Source organism: Thunnus thynnus, chromosome 23 (genome assembly GCF_963924715.1).
Source record: "Thunnus thynnus chromosome 23, fThuThy2.1, whole genome shotgun sequence".
NCBI classification, from domain to species: Eukaryota; Metazoa; Chordata; class Actinopteri; order Scombriformes; family Scombridae; genus Thunnus; species Thunnus thynnus.
In genome coordinates, this window is record NC_089539.1 from 8,627,060 (window position 1) to 8,639,612 (window position 12,553).

The 12,553-nt window shown below is 42.5% G+C and overlaps 1 protein-coding gene and 1 long non-coding RNA gene across 12 annotated transcripts in view; one reads left to right on the forward strand and one right to left on the reverse strand.

The window, feature by feature from the left end:
* Nucleotides 1-12,553, forward strand: part of sox5 (SRY-box transcription factor 5) — a 271,640-nt gene that overhangs the window by 153,384 nt on the left and 105,703 nt on the right. The gene's annotated exons all lie outside the window — the stretch shown is intronic.
* The window catches only part of LOC137176310 (uncharacterized), a 275,304-nt gene that overhangs the window by 118,918 nt on the left and 143,833 nt on the right, over nucleotides 1-12,553 (reverse strand). For 2 of the 10 annotated variants that reach the window (XR_010925846.1, XR_010925843.1), the window contains one exon: nucleotides 7,242-7,442. The exons of the other annotated variants lie outside the window; for them this stretch is intronic. This is a non-coding gene — a long non-coding RNA (uncharacterized lncRNA). The remainder of the gene's footprint in view (nucleotides 1-7,241; nucleotides 7,443-12,553) is intronic. 10 annotated transcript variants of the gene reach the window in all.

The window sequence follows — 12,553 nt, forward strand, 5'->3', positions numbered from 1 at the left end:
ATAGATCAATTATTCATATCACAGGATGTACTATATCAGTCTGGGGTAGAGGAAAACGGACACTGATTAAAATAAAATGTTACTTCAGCATGTGTAAAACATGCTTTAGTGTAAAGTTGAGCAAATGGGCATAATTTTAATGTTTTTGGTAATGCTTTGCAGAGTTGAACTGTAAGAACGCACACATAACAGGGTGCAGACTAGTGTGAGCTTCAATGCAAGTCCATCTTGCCCTTTTGCCATGAGAGAATAAAGCAGTAAATGTTAGTGAGGTGGATAGAGCGTGGTGTACTGGAGAAAAGTTGTGCAACATATTTTAATTTTCATGGAAATGCTTAGCAGATTGGTATGAATAATGGACCTTTACAAAACATGGGGCCTTTCTCAAACTGCAGGAATGAAAAGCCCAGGTGTAAAGACCTATAATGTAATAACATAAGGAACATCCCACACATGGTATCATACAATATCATAATATCACTCATTTGTGTCTGCCATCATTATACCGGTGTTGGTCAAGCAGCCAATTTCCCCCACAAAAGCACTAAACAATATGTTTTTCTTAGTGTTTAGCAGAGACACGCTGAGACACTGTAATTTAAATAGTCTCCATTATATTTTGGAAGGTCCTGACCAGACCATTAGGTTTCGATGATAATGTCACACAGAACTTTTTTGTCCTATTTGCTACCAACCAAAGAAGTTTCTTGCATTTCAATGCCAATTGCATACTGTGTGCCCTCGGTCTGTTTTAAAAAGTGGGTACATTTGAATGTTTGGATTTTTCTCCCTCATTACGGAGTGAGATTGATGGCAGAATAACTTATGCATACAAGACTAACAGTGCAATGAGCAAATTAGGCTTCACCTTATTGCCTTAAAGAGCAGAAGGATGCATTCCACATGAAGAAGAGAGACTTTTAATGATAAATTCAAATGTTTTTATGTAAATATTGTTCTATTTACATTACAAGTGAGGAGAGCGAGTCCCCCGGTAGACAATTCATAATGTAAGGTAAAGACAGATGAGAATCAGAACCTCTGGACGGGTTAAATGATTAGATTCCTGCTCAAACACAACTCTGTGTGTGTGTGCGTGTGTGTATGTGTATGTTTGTGTGTCCGTGTCCGTAGTCTAATGACTGCGCTGTCTGCAGAGAGTGGAACACAGGAGGGAATTAGTCGTCATTGCATATCAAAGGCTTAGCCATTAGAGACACAGGGTAGGGTCTTCCTAATGAGAGGGGGTACCGGTGTGTGATGGTGTGTGTGTATGTGTGTGTGTGTAGTGTTTGGTTAGGTCACATTATATGCATACTTTGATACACACACCTTCAAAATGGCCTGCTTTTTACATATTGTACTTTGGCACATGTAGTATGTACAGAGAATGTAGTGATCACCAATATGCACACACACATTCACACATATACCCTGGCATAATTCAAAGATACCCACAGCATTTATATATATATACATACACCTCAAAGACATGCTCTCAGATGTAGACGAAGTCAAAGACACACACACTGTGTTGCCAGGCCCCTCTGGCAGGCCTCGTCGTGCCTCTCAGTGTGGCATGGCGTGGGCAGAGGTGCCAGTGAGATGCCAGGGCTTTGTGTGCCACACTAAGATCAACGCCAGCCATTGCACGCACACAGCACATAATGCGCCCAGGGGTACAGGACTCACACACCCACCTACACCTTCCATCTAATCATCCATCCATATCCTACAATCTTTTCCCCTATGTGTTTACCTCTTTCTCTAGTCCTCTTTATTTCTGTGTGTGTGTGTGTGTGCATGTGCATGCATGTAGACTGATTGGCGATGCCCTCTGTGCCATCTGCAGCAACCCCCACCCACCCACCTCCCACCCTTCCCACTCATCACAAGGGTGGGCTTAACCATCTGTGTGCCAGTGTGTTCCCACAGTGAGAAAAGGGGGACTTGGGGGGTCGTAGTGGTGGCAGTAACAGGGGTTGCCACGACAGACACACACATAAAAATACAAAACAGCACACTGTACGTTGAGAGAAAATCAAGAATTGACATGTGAGTGCACAACAACATAAGGTGGCCCTGCATGCATACTACTGCAATGAAAGCACAAGTGATGTCATATAATGTACAGCTTGCAAGATGACATGATTCTGCTGTATTCAAACAAAATCTAGGAGCATATTGTGCAGTATATGCTGGCGGAGTGTTTTCTTTTCTTTTTCTTTTTTTTTAAACAATTTAGGCTTGAAGCTGCCAATAGTAAGGGTCAAGGGTCAAAGCCACAGTGCCCTGATAGTATTCCTGCGGGCCAAAGATGGACTCCGGATGGAAGTGCTAAGAATAGAAACAGAGGCAGAAGAGCTTACTACACTTATGTTTAACCAGTACCCAAACACATAAAGGATTAGAGTTACTGAAATTAAAATGAGGGATCCGATATGCTGGATTGGTATCAGCTTGATACTGACCTTATCAAGCGGAAAATACAGTATTTTTGTCAATGTTAGTTACATTCATTACTCGAGTACTACACTGATTTAGCACTGCATGCAGCATTGTTGTTGTTGCGATGGACAAAAAGTAAAAAGTAACAAAATCAGTGCAGCAGAACCAAAGATATAATCTTTTTTTATTCCATGCATTCGTCTTCCTTGTCAAAACCTGGTACCCACAATGCACTTTGACTACTGACAGTTCAGTTGAAGATTAAGGTGTGTTATGCTAGTAACAGCTAATGTAGCCTCGAGTTGCTAGCCTCAAGAAGAGATGAGATGAGACTTTACAAAACTCCCTCTGGATCCAAAAAAGGCTTTATACAACTTTTCTTACATATGACATTGTACTCCCCAAGACCTGTAAACAGACTGTGATGTGTTAAATTGGCACAGTTCCCCTTTAAGTGAGAGATTGAATGCTGACTTAGTTTTTAATGCCATGGTTATCCCTTGTTACCTTACCTAAAAATGATTTTTTGTTTCACACAGATACAGTTTGTAAGTATTATAGTATTATACAGTTTTAAAATTTGGGAAAAAAGAGCACTGATATTGGAGTTTGAATCAGTATTGCCAGATATTGTGATTTCTATTATATCCTAAGAGGGAAAATGTTGGATTGGTGTATAATTAAAATAATCATTAATTCAAGTCGTTAATTTGTATATTGTGGTGGTCTAGACACAAACACACACATATTTCAAGGCACACACCAAAGTGTGAAAAGGCTCAAGGCTGTGGCTGTACCACAGCAGATTCCCCAGTGTTTCTTGTGTTTCCCGCCTCCTCTGTGTTTCCAGTGATCCCGTCTGTCTCTCCCTGTCTGTGTCTGTGTGTTGGCATGGGCAAGGTTTCTCTTCCTCACTCTCCCGGCTCCCTGCTCCACCTGCACACCTGTCTTCAATCGGCTCATCTTCTCCCTCAGTCAACACACCTGCCATTCATCAGCTCATCTCCTCTCCAACCCCGGCTCTTCACCTACTCTTTGCCAGATCGTTGACTCACCATCAGCAGTAGTAAACATTTCCAGGCCGATTAAGTTGGTGAATTCCTTGTGTTGAACTACCGATTGTATTCTAACCCATTTCTCTTGTGTCACTCCTGGCAGCTACCTAGCGTCCAAGCTAACACCTGCTAGCTACGCTTCCCCTCATTCCATGCACACAGTCATGCACCTCCATTTCCCTTCTCTCCCCTGCTGCCGTTGGATCCCCCCCCTCATCAACTCCAAGACCAGTAACTCTCCAATAATAAAACTTTTCTTAACCAACACCACTCTGTTCTTGTCCTGCATTTGGGTCCCTCCTGAGTTCATAACACAACAATCTGGCCAACATGGACCCAGCGGACACAGAAAATCCCAGGCTCTCACCAACCAAGGCGTCCTCGTGGGCCATCACGATCAGGTTCTCTGTGAAGTTGTGGAGACTCTCAGGAACTTATCAGCCAACGTCACCCAAATCGGAACCTAATTCCACCTTCTCTCCACTCATCTCTCCTCTCCGCCGAACCTCCCCACTCCTGCATCTGGGCACCTACAGGGTTTGTCTCATGCAGTGCTCTCCTGATTTTGAACAGTAGCCCCTCATCTACAGCAGAGATAAGTCCAGAATAGCTTATAAAATGGGGGTGCTTAAGCCGAATGCCTTCCCTTGTCTCTTTACCTCTTCCCTTGTCCCCTGACCCAGAATGCAGCTGGCGGCCACACTATGCTGGAACCAAAAGTTCCTGCCGCTGCTTGCCTTAGTGGAGTCTGGAGATGAGGAAAATTTTCTAGATGCTAATCTTTCTGCACAAGCTGGCATCACCAGTGAACCAGTAGCTGCACCCCTGAATGCTAATACTCCCAACAGCAAGCTCCTCTCCCATGTCACCACACCAAACCCCTGTATCTCATCCTCTATTGTAACAGAATACTGGATGTATTGTGGAGTACAGCCAGTTCCACCTTATCTCTTCCCATCAAGCCCCCGTGGTCTTGTGTCACCCTTGGCTAAGATCACACAATCCCCACGTAGACTGGTCCACTGTCAAAGTTGTTTGCTCAAGTTCTTTTTGTCATTTCTCATGCCTGCAATCCACCCTCGCCCCAACAACAACTCGCCGCTGGAATTATCTGGCCATCTTCTTCCCCAGTTGGTGCAGGATTTCCCTTGGTCTCCAAAAAGGACTACTCTCTTCACCCCTGTATCGACTACCGAGGTCTCAACGTCATCACCATCAAAAATAAGTATCCCTTGCCTTTAATCAATTCTGCTTTTGAGCCAATCCAGGAAACCACCATCTTTTCCAAACTGGATCTAAGGAACGCCTACCATCTGGTCAGAATCTGGGAGGGAGATGAATGGAAGACGGCTTTCAACATGCCCCTTGGCCATTCTGAGTATCTGGTCATGCCATTCAGCCTAATGCACCCCCCTTACACAATACCTCCTCAACAGACCTGTCATTGTTTACCTAGATGACATCCTGGTTTTCTCCGCGACCCGGAAGAACATGTCAGTGCTTCAGAGGCCCCCTGAAAACAAACTTTTTGTCAAAGCAGAGAAGTGCAGATTTTACATCAGCTCAGTTACTTTCCTGAGGCACATATTAGAGAGTGAGCAGGCGAGGACAGAGAGTGGTCCAAACTCACATCGGTGAAGCAGCTCCAGCAGTTCCTCGGCTTTGCCAACTTCTGCCACCGGTTCATCAGACACTACAGCCAAGTGGCACATCCCTTGCCCAACTCACCTCAACTTACACCCCTTCTCATGGACCCCTGAGGCAGATGCAGCCTTCTCTGAGCTGAAGAAACGATTTCATTCTGACCCCTGACAGTTTATTGTGGAGGTTGATGCCTCCACCTCCGGGATAGAGGCAATTCCCTCCCAGCGCTCAGCCACCAACCAGAAGCTTCGTCCCTGCGCCTTCTGTCTGCTCCCAGGTCCTCCAGTGGGTACATTTCTCCCAGTTTTCCTGCCATCTGGGTATCAGCCACACTTTGTCCCTCCTGACACATTGTTTCTGGTGGCCCACCATGGTTATTGACACCCGTGCCTTCACGGCCATCTCAAATGTGTGTGTACACACTGCTGGTGGGAGGCCACCGAGGAGTACAGCAAGGAGTGCAGCTGGATTCCCTGCCAGCACATCCTGGACACCTCCTTGGTCGAGGACCTTCACCAAGAGCACCTGGCAAGCCCAGGGGGTCGCCTGGAGCTTCCCGTTGCACAGGGTTGGGGTGGGGTGGAGGGACTGTCACGGCTGTGGCTGTACTCCAGCAGATTCCCCAGTGTTTCTTGTGTTTCCCCCCTCCTCTGCGCTGTGCCTCTGTGTGTTGGCGTAGGCGTGGTTTCCCTTCCACACTCTTCCAGCTTCCAGATCCCTGCTCCACCTGTACACCTGCCTTCAATCAGCTCATCTCCTCTCCAATATATCAACCCAGGCTCTTCACCAGATCGTTGTTTGAACCTCAGTGGTAGTAAATGTTTCCAGGCTGATTAAGTTAGTGAATTCCTTGTGTCAAACTATCAATTGTATTCTAACCCGTTTCTCTTGTGTCCCAGGATCATCTCATTCCTGCCTGCCAACCGGTCTACCTGCCAGCCACTTACTTGCTTCCAAGCTAACCCCTGCCAGCTATGCTTCCCCTCATTCCATGCTCACAGCCACACACCTCCATTTCCCCTCTTTCTCCTGCTGCCGTCGGATCCCCTTCCCCATCATCAACTCCAAGACCAGTAACTCTCCTATAATGAGCCTTTTCTTCACCAAAACCAATGTGTCCTTGTCCTAGGTTTGGGTCCCTCCTGAGTTCATAATGCAGACTAATTATTAAATCCATTTACACCCAAGTCAGATTCTATAAAACAAGTGATATACTGTATATGGCAGAACATTTTAAGCAGCAGTTAGTTAATATCCCACATGCCTGTGGTGATGATGTCTGAAGTCAAAGTAGGAAAACACATGCACATACAATACAAAGACATATGCACTGGTTACATATTGAACCAATACTGAAACCTGATGTAAATGTGCTCTTTAAAAAGGTGGTGAGTTGTGCTCTGGTGTTAGTAGTAGTGTCTGGGCTGTAAGATGTTTAGGAAGCGCAACACAATTGCAGTGGCCACAGGCCAGCTGGCTAGTAGCCTCACTGCTCAAACAACACCGTTATTTTTCTTCTTTCTTACTTTTCCTTTTTTTCTCTTAGATTCCTCAACTAGTTTTGCCCGTCCGCATTACTCTTTATTCACTATGTGAATTGTGTGTTTAACTTTTATGTCATGTTATCTCAGTTCACCTATCTTCCCATCACATAACACAAACACAGTTTCACATGTTAAAAAATGCTATGAAACACCACAAACAGGGACAAAGTCAAAGTTGCCATGCATTGTCTCCTTGCCCTTCCTGCCCTTTCATAAACTACACACACATACACTCTCTCATACAAACACACACACACTCTGTATCTATTGTTCTTTCTCACACATGGCCTTGATGATGAAAGAAGAAAGAAAAAGGAAAGTAGAACTGAAGTGTCAAACCTCACACCCAGTCTGCTATGCGATAAGATTAGATTTATTTTTCCAGCTGTGACATAGAAAATGAAAGTGGATTATTTAGTTTAAAATGACTGAATTAAATTAAAACTAGTAGGCGTTATTGTTAAGCAAGGAACAGTGGGGGCTTAAATATATAGGCTCAGCATAGCCCTCAGGCAGTGGATAGCACAATCTCCTCTCCTCTTGTTCTCACCAATGGACTTAAAAACATAAACAGCCTTCCAGGACCACAAAGCCTGTGTAGAAAATCAGAAAATCATTTCCTCTTCACTCTAGATTCCCTCATGCGCTCTCTCTCTCTCTTTTCTTCTGTTCTCTCTGCCGTCCCCCTTCTCCCTCAGAGCAAGTACACAGGGGGCTGCCAGGGTGCATCAATCCAGGGTTGAGCTCGTGCCTTGACGTGGAGAAACACAAAGTGCAGAGATTTGGTGCATAAACATGTGTGCTCTTAAAAAGGGCTTCAGCAAGCGAGGAGAAGGGAACTCTGCCAAATCCCCCCATTCAGCCTCAGACCGAAGGAGGCAACATCCTGACAGCTTTGAGGTGGGGGGAGTGGGGGTACTGGATGGAAAGAAGGGGTAGAAAGAATAGGAGGGAGAGAGATAGCAACTGAGGAAGAGATTGTGATGGAGGAGGAGGGAGAATGAGATGAAGAGGTAAAGAGAGAACATCAGCTCCTGGGGATAAAAAACAAATCTCAGGGAGTCTCAAAGTGATAATCCGCTGTATTTTCATATTGAAAAAACTGGCTGTTCCATATCTCTGTCATATAACGAAACTGGGAATAAACTTGTAGGTTGTCCACTTTCTTCTGTTCAGTAAAAATCTGTGGCAAAACCTTGCACCTCCTTCCCCCAACTCACCCAACTGATGAGGTTCAAAGTTCATTCTTGACCTTGGAAAAAGCAGTCGACAAAACAGTGTCACCTCAAAGTCCAATTAGTAGCTGTAATGAAGCTTTCAATCTAATCACATGATTTTCATCAGAAGATAGAGTAGTTGTAATTATTTGTCCTGAGCACTTGAAGGACTTCACATCCATATTGGCTTAAAAATTGGGGATCAAAGTTCAGTCTTGACTTTGACAACAGATATACAAAAAATGTTGTATAGTAGAGTTAATTTCAGGAAATTTTAGTTTAATTACAATTTGAGTCTTACTTTTGTAATTCTGGTCATTGTTTCTTTTGTTTGTGATTACATTGTACGCACCAAAGGAACTGCCGAAATATGAGAAAACAGCAACATTGTTAAAGCAAAGTCGATGGGGCCTCTGAAGAAATATGAGCAGTTAGATGATCAGAAAGTTCACCAGATTTTGTAATTCACTTTATTTGGAGGTAAAACTTAAAGGCACTGCTCCCGAAATGTCAGTAATACTCCTGCATTTCACAGGAAAACCTTAAGTGTGTGAAACTACAAATAACCATTTTAACCAGGATGTTGGTCTGTAAACTGTGATGGGTCGACATCTGGGGGTTAATTTAGAACTGCATTTGCCCCATTGGACTTCTTTTTACCATTGTTTTTATGATCTCAGCAATTACTTTGATGAGTACTGTGTTAATTTTATATGGAAATGATGGGTAAACTATAATCTAAAACCCAGTTTGTAATAAATTTGATTTATCCTTGTGTTGTAAAACATGCAGTGGACTAGAAGCTTAACAGAAATAGAAATATACTGTAATATAAAATGGTGGGACTTTGTTGGTTTTTATTTATTTAAATACTTATTTTACTGAGGCTTTCAATTCCAGCATGAAGACAAAGCTTTTTATGATATTTCTACACCTCTTAGTTATTAATCTATGATTTTACTGGGATTTCTTTCCCTTTCTGGTCATCCATTGATCATTTTTAGTTGAAAGTTATTTAAACCATGTGACCTGTTTCATCTCTCAGCTGCCATGGCAGTCTGTGCAGCTTTGCCCCTCCATCACCCCACTGCCACCAGTGTCAAGGCCCTGTCTACGGCTCCCTAGGGAGATTTCCTATTGGCTGCTATTTTTAGGGCTCTATCCCTGTAAATCAGCAGTCTGCTTACTACAGCATGAAAGTTATTTTGTTATCACTCCAAAACATTGTTACTGTATTGCTTTGCACCAAGTGGCGTGACCTTTGACCTTTGTCATACACTTACAGAAAAGACATGAAATAAGATCCAGTTTGGGTAACAGATTCATGAGTTTGAATGCTTGTCAGACACCAAAACAATGCACAGAGGTTTAGAATAGAATATTTTAATATTTTAAAAGTCAAAGTTATCATCGCAGCAATTCTTATATTCTTATTTGTATCTTTTGCGGTGACGATTGCGAGGTAGAAATTCGGAGTGCAGCAGTACGTGTATTTGTTGTCAACCATTCGGTATAGGATGTTCTGTTCAGTACGTCACTTTCTTGGTTCGGTATGCTCTGTGACCCAAACAATTACTCTCAAAATAGTTCAATAATCCACTTACTCTGATGTGCAGAACAATAATTTTAGAACTTGTTGACAGCGCACCACTAAGCTGTAGCATGCTCATGGATGTATGCTAGCCGGCTTAGCCATTGTAGCCTGGTTATCCTGGTTACCATGGTTTCTCTGTAGTGTTGCAGTCATCCAAATGACAAACGATAGACCCATAACACTGACCGAGTACAACAGTATTATTAAAATACGCTCCATTATCTCCGTAGTGAAATGGCACCACGTTTTCCCATCCCCCTCCCCTCTCTGTGACAGTCGCCTTTGAGTTACTGCTGTACTGAAAACGTATCGAATTATGACCCCAAAACCGAGTTACATATCGAAACGTGAATTTTTCATCTATCAGGAGTGTGCCCTTGCATTGATTTGATCGGCCTATGCAGCACCTCGTCGTATGATGATTGGTGGTCTCACAAGAGTTTCACCACGTTCAGCTTTTTTGCTTTGGCAACCCTACTGTGACGCTGGACTGCCCCCATTCAAATGACTGAGAGAGCAGAGCTAAGGTCGGTGTGAACGTGGCCTAACTGTCTCACGTGTACACAAGCGGGTGCTTGGTGGATGTAGTCTATGTTCTTCTAATCCAAGCACTAAAAGCCACAGCCTTGATGCTCAGTCACAGCTCGGAGCTAACGGATTTTTACCTGAGATATTTCATTCCCTCTCATTCTTCTCTTGCTGCAGATTGATTTTAGTCAGTCAAAACCTTTCAGTCCGCTGTTAAATGAAGAGAGAGGAAGAGTTCAAGGAAAAGTCTCCATTGTCTGTGTTGCAGTCAGGTAGCAGGACAATTGCTTTGTGTGTGAGTGTGTGCGCTCATGTACACTGTTTTGTGTATTTGTCTGTGTTTGCACGTGTGTGTTTCCGAGCTGTCTGGACCGGTCATTTTTTTTTTGTAAATCATTCACTTTTTATTTATCTTCCCAGGCTAGTGTTTCATTAACCCTGCTGTGACACAGACTCCCTTTCATTCACTTCTCGCATTTTCTGTTCGAGCCGCTCTCTCTCTCTCTCTCTCTCTCTCTCTCTCTCTCACAGCACCAAAGATTACTAATAAATAAGTGACACCAGACAGACAACAGTCTATTTTCTCTCAGCCATAATTAACTGACTTGATGTTTTGAAGGAGAGGAGAAAAAAATCCAACTAATTAGGAATGAGTTAAGATTCGCACAAAGAGTACAGATTGTTAATTAATTTTCCACACAGCCATTGTCGGGGAAGAAAACAGCTTTGTTTACAGTGCAATGTTTGCCACAGCGGTTAAAGCAGTGCACTTGCTGTGGAAGCACGGCAGGGAAAGGTCTCTGACATACTGTAGTCCCTCTGTACAATAACCTTGAGCAGAAAGAACAAGACTGTCTCTTGAGTCAGATAAATAAAGGGATGGACCAAAATGTTGTCAGTCAGGCAACACAGAAAAAAACAAATGCTGAAAAACATCCCTGCTACTCACCCAGTCTCTCTTTCCCAAAATGCACTTTGACATTTGCTGAACTTACAGGTGCACTCAGTAGAGTTGTAGAGTTGAGATTACAGTTCATTGCTTCGTGATTGAGGGGTCAGTTCACCAAATTCATAAAACACATATTTTTTTTCTGTTGCTGTTAGTGGTATCTACAGGCAACCCAGTCTTACAGCAGTTTGTAAAACAGTCAGGAAATTTAATCTATAGATTCGTGTACATGGACACAAATCTTCCTTTTTTTTTATGACACTCAGCACGACTTTCAAACTAATGTATTTCAATTGGAAGTATGTTTCGTGCCTGCACCACTTTTTTTTTTCTGTCAATCGAAAGTCGGGAGCACAGAAGCTGTATTGTAATTTTCTCATTTCAGAGGCACAAGATATCCCCAGCCTAGTTTCTTCTTTAGTGGAAATAGTGACCAAAATTAGTCATTTTAAAATCTATTTACAGAATAGAAAAGTAATAATTGTGAAATGGGATATAAAACTTGAAATGAAATATTGACTGTACAAAGGAAAAATGAACTCTGCTGTGGACAAAGAAATGAAGTGTATGAAATATATGACAAGAGCAAAGATTAAATGTGACGTGCATAAATAATTAAACAATGTAACAGTGGAGGTTGAATGCGATGTGCAATCTAAATATATGAAAGTGACAAGTGCAGGGATTAAATGAGGGATGTGAAATGTAAAGTCCTGTTTGACAACCTCATCTTCAATGTGGTATTGATGCACACACACACACACACACACACACACACACACACACACACACACACACACACACACACACGCAACATTGGAGTGCTTTATTGCATGACGTGGCTCGATATTTATTGAGGACGACTATGTTTTAAGAAAGATGATTTGATATTAAATATCCTCAGACACATATTCTTGTAAATATAAAATTAACTGAGCAACTATACATTTTACAATCACAGACTATAAAACACCTTTGTTAACAGTGATAGTGGTGTTTGGATTTCCATGGACTGGTGGAAATATGAAATGGGATGAAGCCTACTGACAGCAATTTAACGTGCCACATCCATGCACAACACAATGCCTTTCTGTAGCCTTCCGATGTCAAAAACTGACCAAAAACACTTTTATTTCACAGAATCGAAAGAGAAATAATTAAAACTGATGGCCATAACATAACTACTTCATAAACTGCTGTGATACTGGACTGCTACAGGAAGTCATCCAAAAGTCTCTGCCTCCAACCCAGTTCAATGAAGAGTTTTATTTCTTTTGCTCACAGCATTGAAAACTCACTCTGAAAAATCATGTAAAACCTCAAATTTATACTGAAAGTATACTCAAATGTATACTTACATGTACATTTCTGTAGAGCTTGTATTTTTATGATGTGAGTGAGATAGAAATAGTAGCCTACATCTAGAAGAAAACAAAAACTGTAAATAATATCTGAAATCACTGAGAGTTTAGCTCACACACAACATTATAAGGCTATGATGTTGTACACCTACTGCTAACCGTCTCAGTCATATTCATAACTGGATGTCTCAAAGGAGTGTTTGTCCTACAGGA